The sequence below is a fragment of the Zalophus californianus genome, chromosome 13 (genome assembly GCF_009762305.2).
Source record: "Zalophus californianus isolate mZalCal1 chromosome 13, mZalCal1.pri.v2, whole genome shotgun sequence".
Classification (NCBI taxonomy): domain Eukaryota; kingdom Metazoa; phylum Chordata; class Mammalia; order Carnivora; family Otariidae; genus Zalophus; species Zalophus californianus.
In genome coordinates, this window is record NC_045607.1 from 33,681,907 (window position 1) to 33,699,336 (window position 17,430).

Below are 17,430 nucleotides of genomic sequence, written 5' to 3' on the forward strand. Positions count from 1 at the left end.
AAACCCTCTGTGAACGCTCTCAGAGAATAACCTAATTTGGCTTTTCTTGAGTGGAACCAGGAGAGCATCTATAGCCAAGAGGGACCCTAGTGAATTTACCAGAACTAACTCACAGAGACACCTCTGAATGAGCTGCAAAACATATTTTGGGCAATCAAACAGGTTTTGGGTTATCCAAAGTTCCACAGGACCTGAGACCGCAGGACTTCTCAAAACTCTGGGTATGCTTCCACACACTGGGTGCCCCCAGGAGAAATAGGTTACATGCAGAATTTCCCTGGTCTTTAACCATGAAACCATGTCTCTGAGAAAGTATTCCTGGAATTGGAATCCCACGAAGCAAAGTTTGGGTAACAGCCTTAGCCTCACCTCTGGGTCACATGAGGGAGTCACTCAGACTCACCCCAGATGCGACTTGGGGGCAGAAGCAGCTGGGACCGGTTTGGGACGCGGGGAGCTTCCCATGCTTGCTGTCTTTGCCAGCCGACTCATTTCCTAGATGATCTGCACTAAAATCCTTAGAAAAAAGTGACAGGCAGAGCCTGCAGAAGGGATGAGCCAGGACAAGGGAAGAGAGGAGTAGGAAAAGCCGCTGCGAAGACACAAGTAGAGAGAAGTAGGTGGCAACTTTGGGGCCCGTTGAAGGAGGGAGGGCTGGGCCACCTCCAGAGATGCCGCCCTGAGGGGTAAAATCATTAACTTTCCTGAGTCTCCCTCTTAGTACACACAGGGAAGGGAAGTTAATGTTCTTCTTATACACTCCAAGGTGCTGTTAATTCAAAAATCCCATTTCAGAGGATTTAAAAGCCTTTTCTAATGTCAAGTGTTCCGTGAATGTTAGGGAGCGATGAGACCTTACATTCAATGCGCTGAGAGGAGCGGAGGGCTCCTAAGGCCAACTAGGAAGCTGTCAGCTTCAAGCCACACTCACCTACTTGGCTCCCAGAATTGGCTTCTCTAAAGCAAGATTCTCCTCCTGGGGTCAGTGACGTGGAGAGCTGGAGGTGCGGAGGGGTAGGGGTGGGAGGGACGTGAAAACCATGTGCACCGAGCCCACGGCAAGCTCGACCTTAAAATGTGCCTCGGAAGGGATGGTGTTTTATAGCTGTTAATAAAAGGCTTCCACTTCCTAATAAAAGAGGTGCCACGGGTGGACACTGGGCTGAGATTCAGAGACTCCGGTTGGAGCGCTAGCTGTGGTGATGCCTCCCCAGGTGGCCCTTGCTAAATCCCTCCCTTCCTCTGGGGCTCCGTCTGCTCATCTGTACAATGAGCGTAAGTGGACGGGGAAATTCTGCTTGTAACCTGTGTCTCTTGGAGCCATCCAAAAATTGCATCAGATGGGTGGTCTTTAAACCGTGTGCAGGGAGACCTCAGGCTCCCCCAGGGTCCCTGCTGGGGGTTACGTAGGGAAGGCTGAGTGAGGGGGCTCACCTTGGTTTTGCCTGATGTGTTTATTTGGGGCTCCGTGCCAGATTTCCCTTGAAGAAAGGGGGATTCAGCTGCGGAAATAAAAGGTTGCCAATCACACTGAACAGTGAGAGGGTAATGGTACTATTCCCCCCATAGGGTGTTGTAAAGGTTAGGTGGCCACGAGCAGAGCAGGGGCAAAGCCGGAGGCTGGTGTGCAGTCAACACAGGCTCAGCAAACACTAGCCATGACTCTGAGGTTGCCGCCCCCCTGCTGCTGCTACTGGGGTCGCCTTCCCATCCCCCTCCCGCTCCCCCATGACCTCTCAGCAGACTGTAACTCCTCTCAGAGAAGGACCCATGTCTCATTGGTCTTCGCGTCCCCAGTGCCTAGCCCTGTGCCTGGTAAGTGTGCTAGTAGAGAATGAGCACATTTGGGTTTCGGTCTAGTGTCCTTGGGCCTTTGGGCAAGTCCCTTCTCTTCTTGGATCTTTTGTTTTCCCAGCTTTCAAATGGAAAGAGGGGGACCAGGTCTGGGAGGGCTGGGAACCCAAACGGGGAGGGAGCAGCAGGAAGGGGGTGATGATGAGGCTCCCAGGAAGGCCAGCCTGAAGTTCCTCTCTTACCTGCTTTATAAATCGAGTCCTGAGTAAGAGCTGGTAAGAAAAACAAAAGGGTGGCTCAAGAAATGTAAGACACATTGCTAACGTTGAGTCTTCCACATCTTGTGTCTGTGGTACCCCAGCGGGAGCATCTGGCCGCCCTGCTTCTCAACAGCAGTAGCCTTAGACCGCGGTTCAACAGGAAAAAACAGAATTTACAAGCTGTGCCAGGAAATAAAACTAGACAGGCTGGAAAGTAAAAATTAGTGGGTCAAGAGCTGAGGCCATCCATCAGGAAGCTTCAGAAATGAAAGCTCTGAGGCCGGGAAGTTCTCGGAGTACCAAGGGCACTTTTAAATCTTTCATGGGAAATGGGTCCAGTCACTTCTGCTAATGGCTTTTCCAGCATCCGCCCCCATGGGAACACTCCGGAAGGAGGCGCTGCAGCAGTGTCTGGATTTATGGACTGCATTTCCCTGAGGTCAGGAGGGGCTGAGTCACAAATTCAAATGAATATTTTTCCAGTTATACCATCTTCTTATTTCAGCCACAGTGAACAGCCTGATGATGGCTAAAGAAAGGCTGATTTACAAAGTCGATTCTTCATACCCAATCTTCTCATGTCTTTGTCCTTCTCTTTTGGAAGACATTTTGGTCAAAGAGATTTCAGGCCATGATCCCTCATCACCGAAGCCTGCACCTCTCTCTTCCCTTGGCTTCAGGGACACAAGAGTGCCTGAGATGCCCCTTGTTCCTCTTGAGAGAGCTGTCTCCCCACTGCCCTCCTTCATTAGGCACCCCTGGGGGCAGCCATGCTTTATATCATGTGACACCTCCTCTCAGCTGATTGGACAAAGTGGGTGCCTGGCTCAAGGGCAACTGATTGATCGGCTAGTCAATGAGCCATGAGGTGGCTTGGAATTGGGTGAATGAGCTTTTATTTCTTGGCATTTGTATTAATTCCTGGGATTGTCTTAACCAAGTACCACAAACTGACTGGCTTAAACAACAGAAATTGTTGTCTCTCAGTCCTGAAGACTAGACATTCAACATCTAGGCGTTGGCAGGGCTGGCTCCTTCTGAAGGCTCTGTGGGAGAATGTGGTCCACGTCTCTCCCCTAGCTCCGGGAGCCTCAGGCATTCTTAGCCTTGAGCTGGTGGTGTACCTGTCTGTGTCTGCATGTCCCCTTAATATAAGGACACCAGTCATACTGGATTAGGGCCTGCCTTTAGGACCTTATCTTAACTTGATCATCTGCAAAGACCCTATTTCCAAATAAGCTCACATTCACAGGTACAAATTTTGGGGGGATACAATTCAACCCACAACAGCACTGAACAGGGACACAAGGAGAAACTGAGGCAGGTGGCAGGGCAAGCTGGGGATGAGGAGACCATCATGAGCATGTGGAAGCGGAGGCCATGAGGGAAGAGACTTTTAGGGGAGTAAGAGTCTTCAGAGGAGGGTGAATTCACGGGACTGGGAGAGACAGAGAACACCGTGTCCCCAGAAATGCCCTGCTCCCTCAGGCCTGGACTGCTGTGGCTCCTGCTGGGTTCCCATGAGAACCCCATCCTCCCGCGATCCTTGGGGGGCCCACCCTCTCTCCCACACACAACCCTCATCGCACTCAGGCCCGCTGAATGAGGCCTGCTCCTTGCAGCCTGCGAGAGCCCAGACTCTCTGCGTTTCCCTCCTTCCTTTCTGCCCCTCCTCCTCAGTCTCCCCGATGACGCATTCACTCTCCTTGGCCCACCCATCCCCTGGGTTCTGCCCTCTCCTCACGTCTCACGCTGCCCCTGGGCCTTCTCATCTTCTCCTGTGTGGGGTCGGTTACCAGTGATAAGCTGGTGACTCTCAGCCAGTCACTCCAGCCCCGGCTCCTGCCAGGCACTCCTGGAGTCCCGCAGGCCCCACACGCCCAACGCTGAGCGTGGGCCCCGGCCCACCACCGCCACCGTCTCCTCACCTGGGTGACCACGTCCGCGCAGCCCCAGTCACACCCGGGGCCGCCTGCACTCTCCCTTCCCACTCCCCTCGCTCTGGTCAGTCCTCATGCCCGCCAGTCCTCTCTCGCTTTCTCTCTTATCTTTTAAACATTATACTGTTTTTGAAAGTGTGCTAAAATACACATAACATCAAATTTACCACTTAAACCTTTTTAAGGAAAACAGTTCGGTGGCATGAAGCACAGTCACGCTGTTGCGAAGCCTTCACCACCACCCGACTCCTGAACTCGTTCATCTTCCCATTCTGAGGCTCTCCCCGTTAAGACCAACTCCCCATCCTGCCCGCCCTGCCTCCCCAGCCCCCGGCAGCCGCCACTCTGCTTCTGTCCCAGTGAAGGTGACTACCCTAGGTACTTCATCTAAGTGGAATCCTACCGTATTTGTCCTTTGGGGACCAGAAGCTTACCTCTCTCCCAACCTTTCTATGTGTCCCTCCTCTCCGTTTCCATGAGGCTTGCCTTTTTAAAATCTATGTTATCACAACAGCCCCCCAACCTCTCCCTGCCTCAGTTTCCCTACCTTCCCGTCCACACCCAGCTCAACCTCTAAACGATCCTCATGAACATCATTTCTGATGCTGCTCCCAAGCTGAAAGCCACCTTGGAAGGCCCCATTATGACAGAGAGCAAACTCCTCAGCCTGGGGTTTGAGGCCATTGGAGAGCTGGTGGCCTCTGGGCCTCCCCAGCTTCTGATCCAGCCCAGGCCTTCCTTTTCCAGCTGTGCCAGACCACTCGCCCCGACCACCCCTGACATTTCAGTCCTCCCGGCTGTCCTCTCATGCGCTCGGCAGTCCTGCTAAGTGCTGGAGGCACAGTCCCTCCAGAGAGTGAAGCATCCCAACCTCCTTATTGGAGTGGCTCGCCTCCCCCCGCACAGCCTCCTAGGGAGCAGGGAAGACTGTGCGCCCAGGCCCCTCAGCACCCTGTCCCCTCCCTCACTGGCTGGGCCTGGTGGGCAGCACCCCCTGACCAGCTCCGCATCTCAGTGTGCAGCCGGGCCTGGCGCAGAGTGAGGGCCTGTCACCGCAGCTTGGTCAGGGACACAGGCCCAGGGAGCAGGGCGGATGACAAAATTCCATCCCGGGCCAGTGACCCACAAAGGGAGAAAGTCAACCGGCCCTTGGTTGGTGGGGGGTGGGGGCTGCCAGGTAGGGTGCGGAAGGGGCAGACAAATGGAAGTTCTGGGGGGCTTAACTTCCTCAAGGTTCGGGTTTTAGAACAGGGTCATAGAATGTGATGCAAGAATCGTACCAATTGCCACGCAATGTGCAGAGACCTTTGCGGCGCATAAGCCTCGGCCACCTCCAGGCCTGCGGTTGGTTCCACGCCCCCTGCACTTGAGGGGTGAGTGTGCCTCAGGGTGCCGCGTACCTGTCACCGAGCTTCCCAGCCACTTGGGCCCCCGTCCCCTGCCATCTTGCTTCCCCAGGGAGCCCTCGCCTGCCGCCTAACCCCCACCCGGCCCTGGGAAACATCCTCCCCGGTGGGGCTGGCTGCTGGATTAGCTGGGTCTGGGTCCAGTGTAAGATAAGACTGTAGGGTCCTCTGTTCAAAATCAGGGAAAAAGTACCACTAAAGATACCAACATACAGAGTTTTACCTTTTTCTCTCGCGATCTTGCTCTCGATGTGTCATGGTGCTTTCTCACTTATTGTCTCACTTCTGGATCACACAGGCGCCCATGGGCTGCGACACAAAGCACGCATGCCAAATCCACTAGCTGCCACTTTCCTTCTCCTGCCCGAAGCAGGATACACACACCCTGCCCCGATGAGGGGCCAGACGGTGGAGCCTGGCATCTCCCCGTCCCACAGGGGGCCACCACCCCAATACACAGAGATGAGCCATCCGAGGGTGTCGTGACCTCTGTGCTGGGACGCTAGGTGCCCGGACCGGGGTGGACGAGAGGCCTGTCCTTCAGCATTGCCAGTGCACGCACCAGAGATCCCCAGGGAGGCTGGCGGGATCTGGGGGCCCCAGGAGGGGAGGCAGCTGGGGTCTAAGAACCTGTCCCCAGGGAGAGGGGAGGCAACAGGAGGTGGAGCCTCGAGTGGGCCAAAGCTCTAAGCCCTGGTGCGTGCTCTGTTGGTCATGGGACTTCACTTAAAAACACAAATCCAAAGATAAAATTAAGAATTTTAAGAGAGTATCTGCAGAGCATTCACCCAAGCCCAGCGTCCTCCTGAAAGTACGGTTTGTGCAACTGTGTCACCTATAACCCGTCCCCAGCCCTCTCCCTGAGACACACATCCTGAAGGCCCCAGGGCCAGACTCAGCCTTGTCTCACCTCAGATGATCTTTTCCTTCCTCCCTCAGTATCTTTCAAACCATTAGCATCTCCGGTCCCTGCGGTCTACGGGAAGCTGGTCCCACTGGGCAATGGCAGATGGAGCACTGTGATGGGAGTCAGGGGATCTGGTTACAAGTTCTGTTGGTTGAGGACTTGCTGTGTGATCTTGGGCAAGTTGCTATACCTCTCTGAATCTCAGTTTCTACAACCCAATTCATTGGGTATTTACTGAGAACCTACTATGTGCGGGCTTGGGGGAGCCTTTGTGGCACAGACAGAAGTTAAGCTATTTCCTGGCCCTCAGGATACTTACAATGAAGTTGGGAGGTAACACTCACACAGAGATCCCTGGGGCCATGTCACACGCATGGTGTCTCCATCTACCACGAGTGGGTACAGCTAGGCCACAAGCCCCATGTTACAGATGGGGCCTCATCTCGGGTCAGCCTGATGAAAGGCAAAGCTTGGACGAGGGGTCACACAGATCTGGGCTCAAGCCCCTGACCGGCTCTATCTGGCTGGGCAGCCTTGGTCATGTCACACAGTGCCTCTGAGATTCATGGAGCTGTTTTTAAAGTGAGGGCCCAACATTCACCTCTCAAGGGGTGCCGTACAGAGGGAATGAGACAAAGGACGACACAGTTCAGATCGCTGGTTTCCTTCCCCTTCTCTCTGTCCCACAACGCTTGAGTCCCGACAAGCCAACCCCACAAGCACGAAATGGGTGGACATGGCTGAGCAGCCATGAGAAAGATTTAGGGATTCTCAAGTGACCGTCGACCCACTGTAACGAAGGTGTGAGGTGTTGGCCCCAAAGGTCATGGTGGGATCTCAGCTGCATTAATCAAAGTACAGTGGCTGAAGCAAGGCAATGGTGGTCTTGCTCAACTTCATGCTGGAGCTCAGCTCTGGGCCCCCACTCTTTCATTTGTGGGGGTGGCTTTTTTCTTTTTTAATAAGGCATTGGTTTTATATATAGTCAAGTGTGCAAGTCTTGAGAGTATAGCTCCCTGAATTTTCCATGTCTGTCCCTATGTAAAAACCCCTCAGAGGAAGACACGGGCCATTTCCAGCCCACCAGAATGCTCATATACCTCCTCCTGGTCCATCTCCCTCAAAGGGACTTTGAAAACCACAGGTGAGCTTTAACTGTTTTTGAACATCACATAAATGAAAACACACAGTGGGTATGTTCTCATGTCCGGCTTCTTTCACGCACATCACATCTGGGAGATTCACCCGTGTTGTGTGTTCGCAACAGTTCATTCTTTTTCACTGATGTGCAGTATTACATTAAATGAATTATACCATAATTTAGTTACTCTACTGGTAATGACCATTTATGTTATTTCTAGTATTTGGTAATTATAAATAGGGCAACGAACGTCTTTTGGTAGAAATAATCACTTATTTCTCTTGGGTACAGACCTGGAGTTGAATTGCTGGCTCGGAGTAAGCGTACATTTAGTTTCAGTAGACACTGTCAAGCCGTTTCTGAAAGTAATTGCACAATTTTACATTTCTACCAGTGATGTATGAGAGTTCCAGTTGCTCCGCATCTTCCTCAACTCTTGGTATGGTCAGTACTTTTCATCTTAGCCTTAGCCATGATGGCAGGTGGGTGGTGGTATCTCATTGTGCATTTCCCTGCTCATTAATGATGCTGAGTACATTTCATATACCTACTGGCCATGTGGGTGACCTCTTCTGTGTATTGGACATTTGCTCATGAGTGGTGCTGAGTCCAGAGAAGAGGAGTGGGGTGTCACATGAAGAACAGTTGAAGGACCAGGGGAGACATGGTCACACTCTTCACACCTGTAATGTGCTGACCCTGGGAAGGAGGGACAGACATGCTCTGAGGTTCCCCGGTGGGCAGACGACATAGATTCCCAGGACGTGGACTTATGATCTGTGCCAGGAACTTTCTAACAGTAAAAAAAATGTCCAGAGATGCACTGGGCTGATTCAGGAGCTAGTGGGGAGGGGTTACAAAAGGCATGTGAGCAGGGATGACAGAGTCCCAGATGAGGCCTTCCAGAGACAGTTGAGGTCTCCACTGATGGTGGTTGTTCGGGAGGTGAAAGATGAGATTTAAGGCCTGATTCAATTAGGAAAGATGTTTGGGGCCACTGAGTGGGGAGGATGGGGACCCAGAGACCAGCTATCTTTAAGAGACTTGTTTTTTGGCCTGTTTGCTTTTATTTCCCCCCAGCTGATCTCATTCTCTTAGTCATACAGGAAAACACCTGCTGAAAAAGCAGGGAAACTAAGCACAGGGTTTGACCCTGTCTCCCTCTGCAGTTGCTACGAGCCCTGTCCCAGGACACATGGAGTCTCAAAGGTCTACACGTCAGTCAAAATTGTCCAGTGGTTTAAATTAGAAAGGCCACGTGCTCGTGTGTGCACGCACCAGTGTGTATTTTCATTTTGCATCTCTTGAGGTCATCACAGTGTCTGAGTCACTGTACAAATCACTGTAAGCAACAGTGTTCCGGGAAAGGGCTCTGAAACCATCTTCTGACCCTAGCCGGCCTGCATACCAGGCCAGTCTGCTCTGGGGCTCCTTCTCCCCACCTATCCCGGCAACTTCCCCATCGCAAAACACCATGAGTTCTCACCAGGCCCAGCCTCTTCCATGTCATCTTTCTCCCAGTTGCAAAGGGTTCTAGCAAGCCAGACATCTTAGTACAAATGGGAGAGGCCGTCAGAAACATTGTCTTACTGCACCCCTCTGTCCGCAAGACTGAAAGCGACTTGGGAGCAAGCATCTCTCTCCTGTGGTCCGACACAAAGCCTGTGCCTCTCAGGTGCTGAGGGCAGGTTTGCTAAGTAAATGAATGAATGCCCAGCATTATTCCCGGCTTTCCCAGCCATAAATCAAAAGCATTGGTAGACCTGCCTGCCCCCCGACCCTGCTCGTGCCCCCTCTCTCTTTCTTTCTCCCTTTCTCTCAAATAAATAAAGTCTTTTTTTAAAAAGTTAATAGAAAAGCCTGTGGCCAGTCCTTTGCTCATTTTCCATTTTACAAACATAACTCGTCACCTTGCCTCACAGCAGGTGTTAACACAAGGTCCAGCTTATGAAACTCGTTTTTGTATTTTCTGAAAAACCAATATGAAAATTAGCATGAACAATGCCATAGGAAAATGGCAAGTGGGGGAAAACATTTGCTGCTCATTGAACACAGGGCTAATTAATTTAATAGAGTCCTACCAAAAAACCAAAGCAAACCAAAACAACAACAAAACCAGCCCAGTGAAAATGTAAAAAGAGGAAAGGAATGGGCAATTCACCTAAAAATACAAATGGCTAAAAATCTTATGAGCAGATAATGTCGCTCACTCATAACTATGGAAACGTAAATTAAGAAATAAGCCATTGGTTCTCATCCATCACATTGAGGAAGATGCAAAAGCCTGAGAATTCCCAGTGTTCACAAGATGTGGGGGAGACCAGCACGGTCACACAGAAGAGAGGCTCACATTGGTTTACCTTCCTTCAAGGCAAGTTAAGCCATATCTACCCAATTGCACACGCCCTTTGACTCAGCAATTCTACTTCTAGGAATTTATTCTACTCATTTATTCAGGGAATCGTACGAAGATATATGTACAAGTCATCTATTATCTATATTAGCAAAAAACTGGGAACCACATCACAGTTCATCCCTAAGGCACTGGGTATATAAATTCTAATGCAGACATACAGTAGAATGCTATTAACCTCAGCCTCGGGGTTATTATACCCAGTATGTCACCGTACCTTATAATAGCAACCGCTATTCTGTACATATTGCATAATGGGCACAGTGATAAGCTCTTTATTTATTTTTTTAAGCAGGTTTTTTTTTAAAGATTTTATCCATTTATTTGACAGAGGGAGAGAGAGAGCGCAAGAGAGCACAAGCAGGGGGAGTGGCAGAGGGAGAGGGAAAAACAGGCTTCCCACTGAGAAAGGAGCCTGATGCGGGGCTCAATCCCAGGACCCTGGGATCATGACTTGAGTCAAAGGCAGATGCTTAACTGACTGAGCCACACAGGCATCCCCAATAAGCTCTTTATACAGATTATTTCATGCAATCTTAATAACTCTATGAAGTAGGTACTTTTTTATTCCCATTTTACAGATGAAGAGACTGAACTGCAGTAATCTGACTGCATCAGCTCTCTAGGGCTGCCTTAACCAATCACCACAAACTGGGTGGCTTAAATTTGCTCTGTTGCAACTCAGAATGTCAAAATATGGGAACCAAACTGTCAGCAGCATTGTCTCCTTTTGGAGGCTCTGAGGGAGAATCTGTCGTCCCACGCCTCTCTCCTAGCTCCTGGTGATGCCCATGCTCTTTGGCATTTCTCGGCTTGTCCCTGCATCGCTGACTCTGTCATCTCAGGCCCTTCTTCCCCGCGTTGTGTCCACTCCTCTTCTTATAAAGATGCCAGTCGTTGGATTTAGGGCCCACCCCAATCCAGTAAGACCTCATCTTAACTAATGACATCTGCAAGGACCCTGTTTCCAAATAAGGTCATATTCCGAGGCTCCAGGTGGACATGACTTTGGGGGGTTGTGATATAACTTAATACAGTGACCAAGGTCGCAGATCTAGTAAGTACTAGAGCTGAAATTTGAATCCAGACAAGATTCTGTCTGACTGTGCGCATCATCACTGCCCCAGCTGCCTTCCTATCATAGCTCACGCTGTGTGATGCTAACCATATCCCAGGCGCGGTCTTAAACATTCACATATAACAACTCAGTTAGTCTCCACAGCACCCCTGCTTTATAGATGGGGAAACAGATCCCCACAACAACCCCATTTTATAGGAGAAACTGAGGCATGGAGAGTTTTAAATTACCTGAATTTACACAGCTAGTAATAAGCAGACCTTTGATTTGAACCCAGGGAGGTGGCCTCAAAGTCCATATTCTTAAGCCCAATGCTAAACTGCCTCCCACGGTGGCTGGGAGGCTCAGTTGATTAAGCATCTGCCTTTGACTCAGGTCATGATCTCGGGGTCCTGGGATCAGGCCCTGTATCAGGCTCCCTGCTCAGCAGGGAGTCTGTCTCTCTCTCTCCCTCTGCTCCTCCCCCTGCTCATGCTTACTCAGTCTCTGTCTCTCTCTCTCAAATAAACAAAATCTTAAAAAAAAAACAAAAAAAAAAACAACAACTGCCTTCTACCTAGTGTTCCACTGTGATGTACGCTCTGAGAAGGAGGGCTCAGAAAACACCTCTCTCTCCTTAAAGACTGGGGTTCTTTTCATCAGACACCAACCGCCCCCCAGTTCATCTCGTGTCCCTTTCCTCTGGGCTGTCATGATTCATCCCAGAGCTGTCTGGGGTGTCCAGAAACAGTTGCCATCTCAGCCAAGAAGCTGGCCTAATTTCCTCCCCTTATTCTGTGATGGGCATTCTTAACTTGGGCTTTTGAGTACCCTTCAGGGAGACGCCCCCCCCCCCCCCCCCGCCCGCTGAGGTGACATGTGGTGATGAACTGTCATGCACAGGTATATTCATTTTTCAGAAAAAAAAAAGCTAAGAGCAAGGCCCTGAGCTCCCATCAGGTTCTCAGGGCTTCATAATCCTGATTTTCAAGCTTGCTTCCCTGTCTTTTTAAAACTTCTGTTCTTCCCAGTTATGTTGCTTGTGCAGGTTTATTTTAAGCGATCTCAAAACCCTTTTAATGGTGTAAATGGAATGCAGTATAAAACCATAAACAAATGCATACAATGTTGTCCTCCAATCTGACTTTTTAAATCTTCCTGGGTTTGCCAGGAGGAAGTCCCTCTTTAGGGCTCCCTCCGCCCTTATCTTCTGAGTGGTTCTGAGGGAGGCATCCGGGTTCCCACCACAGCACCGGGAGCCCTCATCCTGGGCTCACAGATGCCTCACTTGTAAGCAGCATGCCCGGAAAAGGCGATGAGACACAGGAGTCTGCGGAGAGGTTCTAGGCTGACCAGGAACTGGGTAGTTGGGCTTGAAAGCCCTATCTGGGCCTAAATTTCTCCAGAATGTAAAGAAGGAGGGAAGGTAGCAGAAGATGGAAATTACCCAGGGCTGCTCAGCCCGAACCTTCGGGCAACAGGCCGTTTCTGGGGTCTTGCCCTCACCAGCATGCTGTGGCCACATATGTGCCTGCCACAGGCCCTCCCCACAATCACGTGCCCCATCACTAGGGTCCCTGCCTCACCTCCCCCACATGCGCCCCCACCTACCCCATCAGGCTCCATCTGTGTGTCCTGCACATGCTCCATTAACAACAAACAAAAGCAAAAAACAAAAACAAAAAAACCCAGAAAGAGCCCTGGATTTTGAGTCAGGGCTTAAATGAATTCATTTGTAGATTTTTAATAAAAATGATGTCTTGGGGGGCCTGGGTGGCTCAGTTGGTCAAGCGACTGCCTTCGGCTCAGGTCATGATCCCGGAGTCCTGGGATCGAGTCCCACTGGAGGAAGAGTGGGTGATGAGCCTGAGTCAGGCCTGTTGGGTGTGAAGTGCTTTTGGGATGCCCTTCCGGCTTTGTCTGATTGGCTGGAGTCATAGATGCCTAGAGCTGAGAAGAGCAGCCCGGGCCGGACACACGAATCTGGGATTTGGAGTTTATGGCCAGTGGCTGGAGCCCTGGGCATGAATGGGACGGTAGGAGGGTGTGGGGCGGAAAGAGGACAGGGCTGAGAGTGGCACTGACATTTAAGAGATGAGAGGAGATGAGTCCACGAAGGAGGCTGAGTGAGGCTAAGAGGCGTTGCTCCTTCCCTCACTTCCCAGGGACATGGAGGGCGAACACCCCAGTGGCCACAACTCATCCCACAACAGAATCATCTCCAGGAAGGGCCAGGGGGTCACCGCCCGAGAAGGCCCAGGGTGAGCAGTTGCTCGGCTGGGGACCCTGAGAAGATGTCCTGAGGCAGGGACGCGTGGGCGCCTGGGCTTGGCCTGCCTCCACCCCCTCTCATCCCCACGCACAGTAACTTCAACATTTCACATTTGTGTTTTTGTCTGAAAGAAAAACAAAAGGAGGCAAGAAAAGAGAAACAGAAGAAATGCTTGAGTTTGTTTAGTTTTCAGATCAGACAAAGACCCAGCACTTCCTGACATTGAAGAAAACCTCCCAGACATGTCCTAGGTTGACTCCAGTGAGCTCATTCTCTTGTCATTATTAGGAGCAAAGAGAGTCGGGTCCTTTCACAATTAACTGATGGAGGAGTCTTATAAAACAAAACAGAAGAGAGGAAATGGCCCCAGAATTATGCTCTCTGGTTCATGTTCGCCCACAGAAACAGGACTGTGTCAGGCTTTAAACTGATAATGTCTCCGAGCAGCCAACTAATTGATCTGTTTGGTGCTCTGGCTTTAAGTGAAAAGTGAACTGCCCTCTTTAGAAATGTTGGCAGCCTGGCTGGTCCATTAGTAAGACTGAAAAATCAAAACACTGACTGGAAAAGGCCATTATGACTCCTGGACTCAGCAGGAGTCATCGATAGATGATGTCATTTCAGAAATAAGCAAGCCAAGGTCACAAGGCTCCTGGGCAGAGTCAAACTACCCTTCCTGGCCCATCACCACCCTCCTTCACAGATACTGAAGCCTGCCAAGGGGACGCAGGGGTCTGAGCCAGGACTGGCTTCATTTTACTTTACTTTATTTCTTTGCTTAGCCTGATTCTGGAGGAAGGTGATTCTAGAGTCTGTGACGCTCAGCAGGTGGTTAAGGCAGGCCCCCGGTCCTCCCATATGCACACCCCTCATTTCCGCCTCTTCCCGTCTTCTGGGTCCTTCTCCACCTCTTCCTACAAGCCTCATCCCAGAAGCACCTGCCCTCCCCTGCCCATCCCCCCATGCCTGTCCTCAGCTCCTGCTACCTTCCCTCCCTGCTCCTTTCTCAGAGGAGCTTTCAGGAGTGGTAGGCTCTGTTCCCACGCCTTCAGCTCCCATGAGCCTGCCTCTTCCTCTTGCTAATGCTCGAAATATCATCGCAGGGACCAAGCACTTGGGCTGAGGGCTTTCCCAGCATCATCTCACTTAATCCCCAAAGAAACCCATGTGAAATGGGTGCTCTTATTATCCCCATCGCACAGAGGAGGAAACTGAGGCTCAGACAGACAGGCTGGGTCACTGGCCCCAGCAAAGCAGTGGTGGATCCCATGCTTGAGCCCTTAGCAAGGCCCCGGCCAGAGTCACCCATGATCAGCTGCCAATCCTGGTGGCCCCTTCCCAGTCCTCAGCCCCTCCGTCTCTCCTCAGCAGCTGCCACTGCTGACCTCTCTCCTCCCTGGGCCCCTGGGAAGCTACTTTCTCCTCCTCCTTCCCGCCTCTTCACCGGGTGGGCCCCCCTGAGTTTCATCCCCGGCACTTCACTTTTCTCACACTAGCAAGTCCTCCAAGGGAACCTCTGAGCCCTCTTCACCCCAGGTCTCCTGGTGACCGTCCTGCCCACCCCCTCATGGCTCAAGGCCACTCTAAACGGGTGGCAGAATTGGGGTTGGAGCCAGGTGTCCTGACCTCCAGGTCAGTCCACCTCCTGTTACTCAGAGCTGCCACGAGATACCTACTCCCTGTTTTTACATTTTTGCTGAGCTGCAGGAAGCAGCCCTACCCTGGAGGAGGGAGAAGGTGTGAGGCCCTGATAAGGTGGGGAGGAGGCTATTTTTAGAGGACACTGGCTCTCCACTTAGGCTGGGAGCAACTCAGGGGCCAAGACGGGCAAAAACGTGTTTGCAAGATTGGCACATTAGAGGGAGTAAAGACACCAAGTGACAACATTCCCTGCTTTCACTCTGCCTGTTTGTTGTACGGCTCAAACTGATGGGACTCTCTTTGTCTTCATTTCCCCTTCTTTATCAGTGAGGCTTTGAGGTGGGTCTAGAGAAAATATATAATAGAAAGTAAAATTCAAACAAAAATGAAATTTCAGAATGAGGGCGCTATTGTCTGAGCAAGGGAAAGTTCTGGACAGCAGCAGATCAAAGGAGAGGGGCCATTGGTGGGGTACTCATAGATCCCCAAGACCTGCCTAAGTGGCAGGAAGGGTCAGGAAAGAGAGGAGAAAGGCGAGTGGAGCCTGCAGGCCTCCTGGCCTGTCCAGCAGCACGTGACCTTGAGCAGGGGGTTCTGTGGCCCTTGACAAAGAACATGATAGCTGTCATCACTGGGAGAAAGATGAGGATTTGCAGGGGGGGGGGGTGCTCCGTCTGAGGGCCCAGAACCCGAATTAGGGTCTGGGTCTGTGATTCCAATATGGAAAAACTTGGGCTAGGTCATCCTGAAGAATCTGAGAGGGTGAAGGTGGAGACCACGTGCAGGGTCGGTCTAGCAGGACCGGGCTGGGCAGCTGGGGGTGGCTCCAAGGCCGCATCAGAGGCACTGTATAGATGGGGAAACTGAGGCCAGGGAGCAGCTGGACTGGAGCCTCTGGTCCTGCGCGGTTCGTTGGGTCAAAAGCTGTCTGAGTCACATGCTCAAGGGTGGTGGCTGCTTCCCAGCAGGGGTGCCCATAATTACCGTGGGACGCTCTTCCTGGACGTACACGGCGCACGCTACTCCGAGGGCCCTAGCAGGTCCCAGGATAGGCCTGCGTCAGAGCGACTGCCAAAGTGTCCGGTTTCCACAGCGCCCCGAGCTGTGTTCGGCTGTGCCCCCAGCGTCCCAGACCGGAGCCGGCGAACAGGTGTGGGGGAGCGCCAGCGGTCAAGAGCGCGCCCTGCTGCTCTCACCGCCCAGACTCCAAGCTCCATCTCCCGAACCAGACCCTGCCCTTACGAACGGGGAAACTGAGGCCCAGAAAAGGGAGGGGGCTCGCCAAGGCCACCCCGTGAGTCGGCGACAGCGAGGGGGGCTTCTTGCCCGCTCTACCTCGGCACGAAATGCGTGTATCGTGGCGCTTTAAACCGCGTCATCTCCCGGAGTTTGGGAAACTTTTCCTGCCACCAACAGGCGCAGCCCGAACCTCGGTTCCTAGTCCACCGAGCACGAACGCCCCACTCCCACCCCCAAACTCTCGGCAGCCGGAGGAGGGCCACGCCTCGTGCCGGGCTCGGCCGGGCACCTGTCCCCAGCAGAGGGCCCGCCGGCTCCGAGCCCCACGGCGCGGGAGTCGAGCGGACGGCGGGTGGTGAGTGGCGGGGGTGGCCGCTCCTCCAGGACCCCGGCGCCGGCGCCACTCTGCGAGAGCATGGCTCCTTCTGCCGCTTACGGACGCGGCGCCGAGGGCCAGAGACGAGGGCGCCCCGGCTGGGGCCCCGGGAGCCTAGCGGCGCGGACGGGAGTGCGGGGCTCCGGACCCCGAGACCAGGGCTCCCCAGCCCCGGAGGCAATCCGAGGCAGCGGCTATTTATAGAGGGAGCCACGCTCAGTCCCTCTTGGCGGCGGCGGCGACAGCTGAATATTTTGCCCAGATATGGCTGGGGCCCCGGCGCGGGGGCAGGGAGCCCCGCGAGCGCTAGGGGTACCCCGGGCCGGGTGGGGGGCTTACCGGGCCGTAGAGCCGCGGGGGCGAGCGCGGGCGGCAGGCGGACAGGCGCTGGCGGCGGCCGGCGGGCGGGCGAGAGGAGCGCGGGGCTGGACGAGCTCCCGGGCGGCCGCGGGCGGGCGGGCGGGCGGGCGGGCACTGTGGGCTCCGGGGGTGGGAGCCAGGGGCGGGCCCGGCCCCGCGCTGTCACCGCGCCCCGCCCCGCCCACCGCCCTCTCCCTTCGTACCTCTCCCTCCACTCGGGGGCGCCGGGGCGCCGCGCACCGTCCCCGACCGCGGTGCGACGTCCGCTGTGGGCAGCGCGGGGCAGGGGCCGGGCCGCCTCGAGGCTTGGTTCCGCGGACGAAGGGGTGTGGCTAGCCCCGAGTCTCAGTCTTGGTTTCCCCAATTGTACCAGGAGGAGTGTAAGCGGCGGTAGAGTTATCTGGAAAAGGGTGGATTTTCATTCCTGCGGCGTCTGGGATATAAGAATCGGTAGGTCTTTGGATGGAGCAAAGCCAGCCAAGCAGCTGCTGCACCTTTACTCTTTTGGCTACAGCAATCACCTGTCCCATTTTACCAGCAGCCCAGCTAGGGCTGGTGTGAGCCGAAGATTTAATAACGATCATTTTGTGAGCACGTAGTTCCAACAGAGTCAAATGCATTCTC

General features: G+C 53.0%; 1 protein-coding gene across 1 annotated transcript in view; it reads right to left on the bottom strand.

Moving 5' to 3' along the window:
* Positions 1-16,915, bottom strand: part of TMOD1 (tropomodulin 1) — an 84,483-nt gene extending 67,568 nt beyond the window's left edge. The window contains exon 1 of the mRNA XM_027614459.2: positions 16,786-16,915. The gene's annotated coding sequence lies outside the window, so the exon portion shown is untranslated. The remainder of the gene's footprint in view (positions 1-16,785) is intronic.
* Positions 16,916-17,430: the final 515 nt, after the last annotated feature.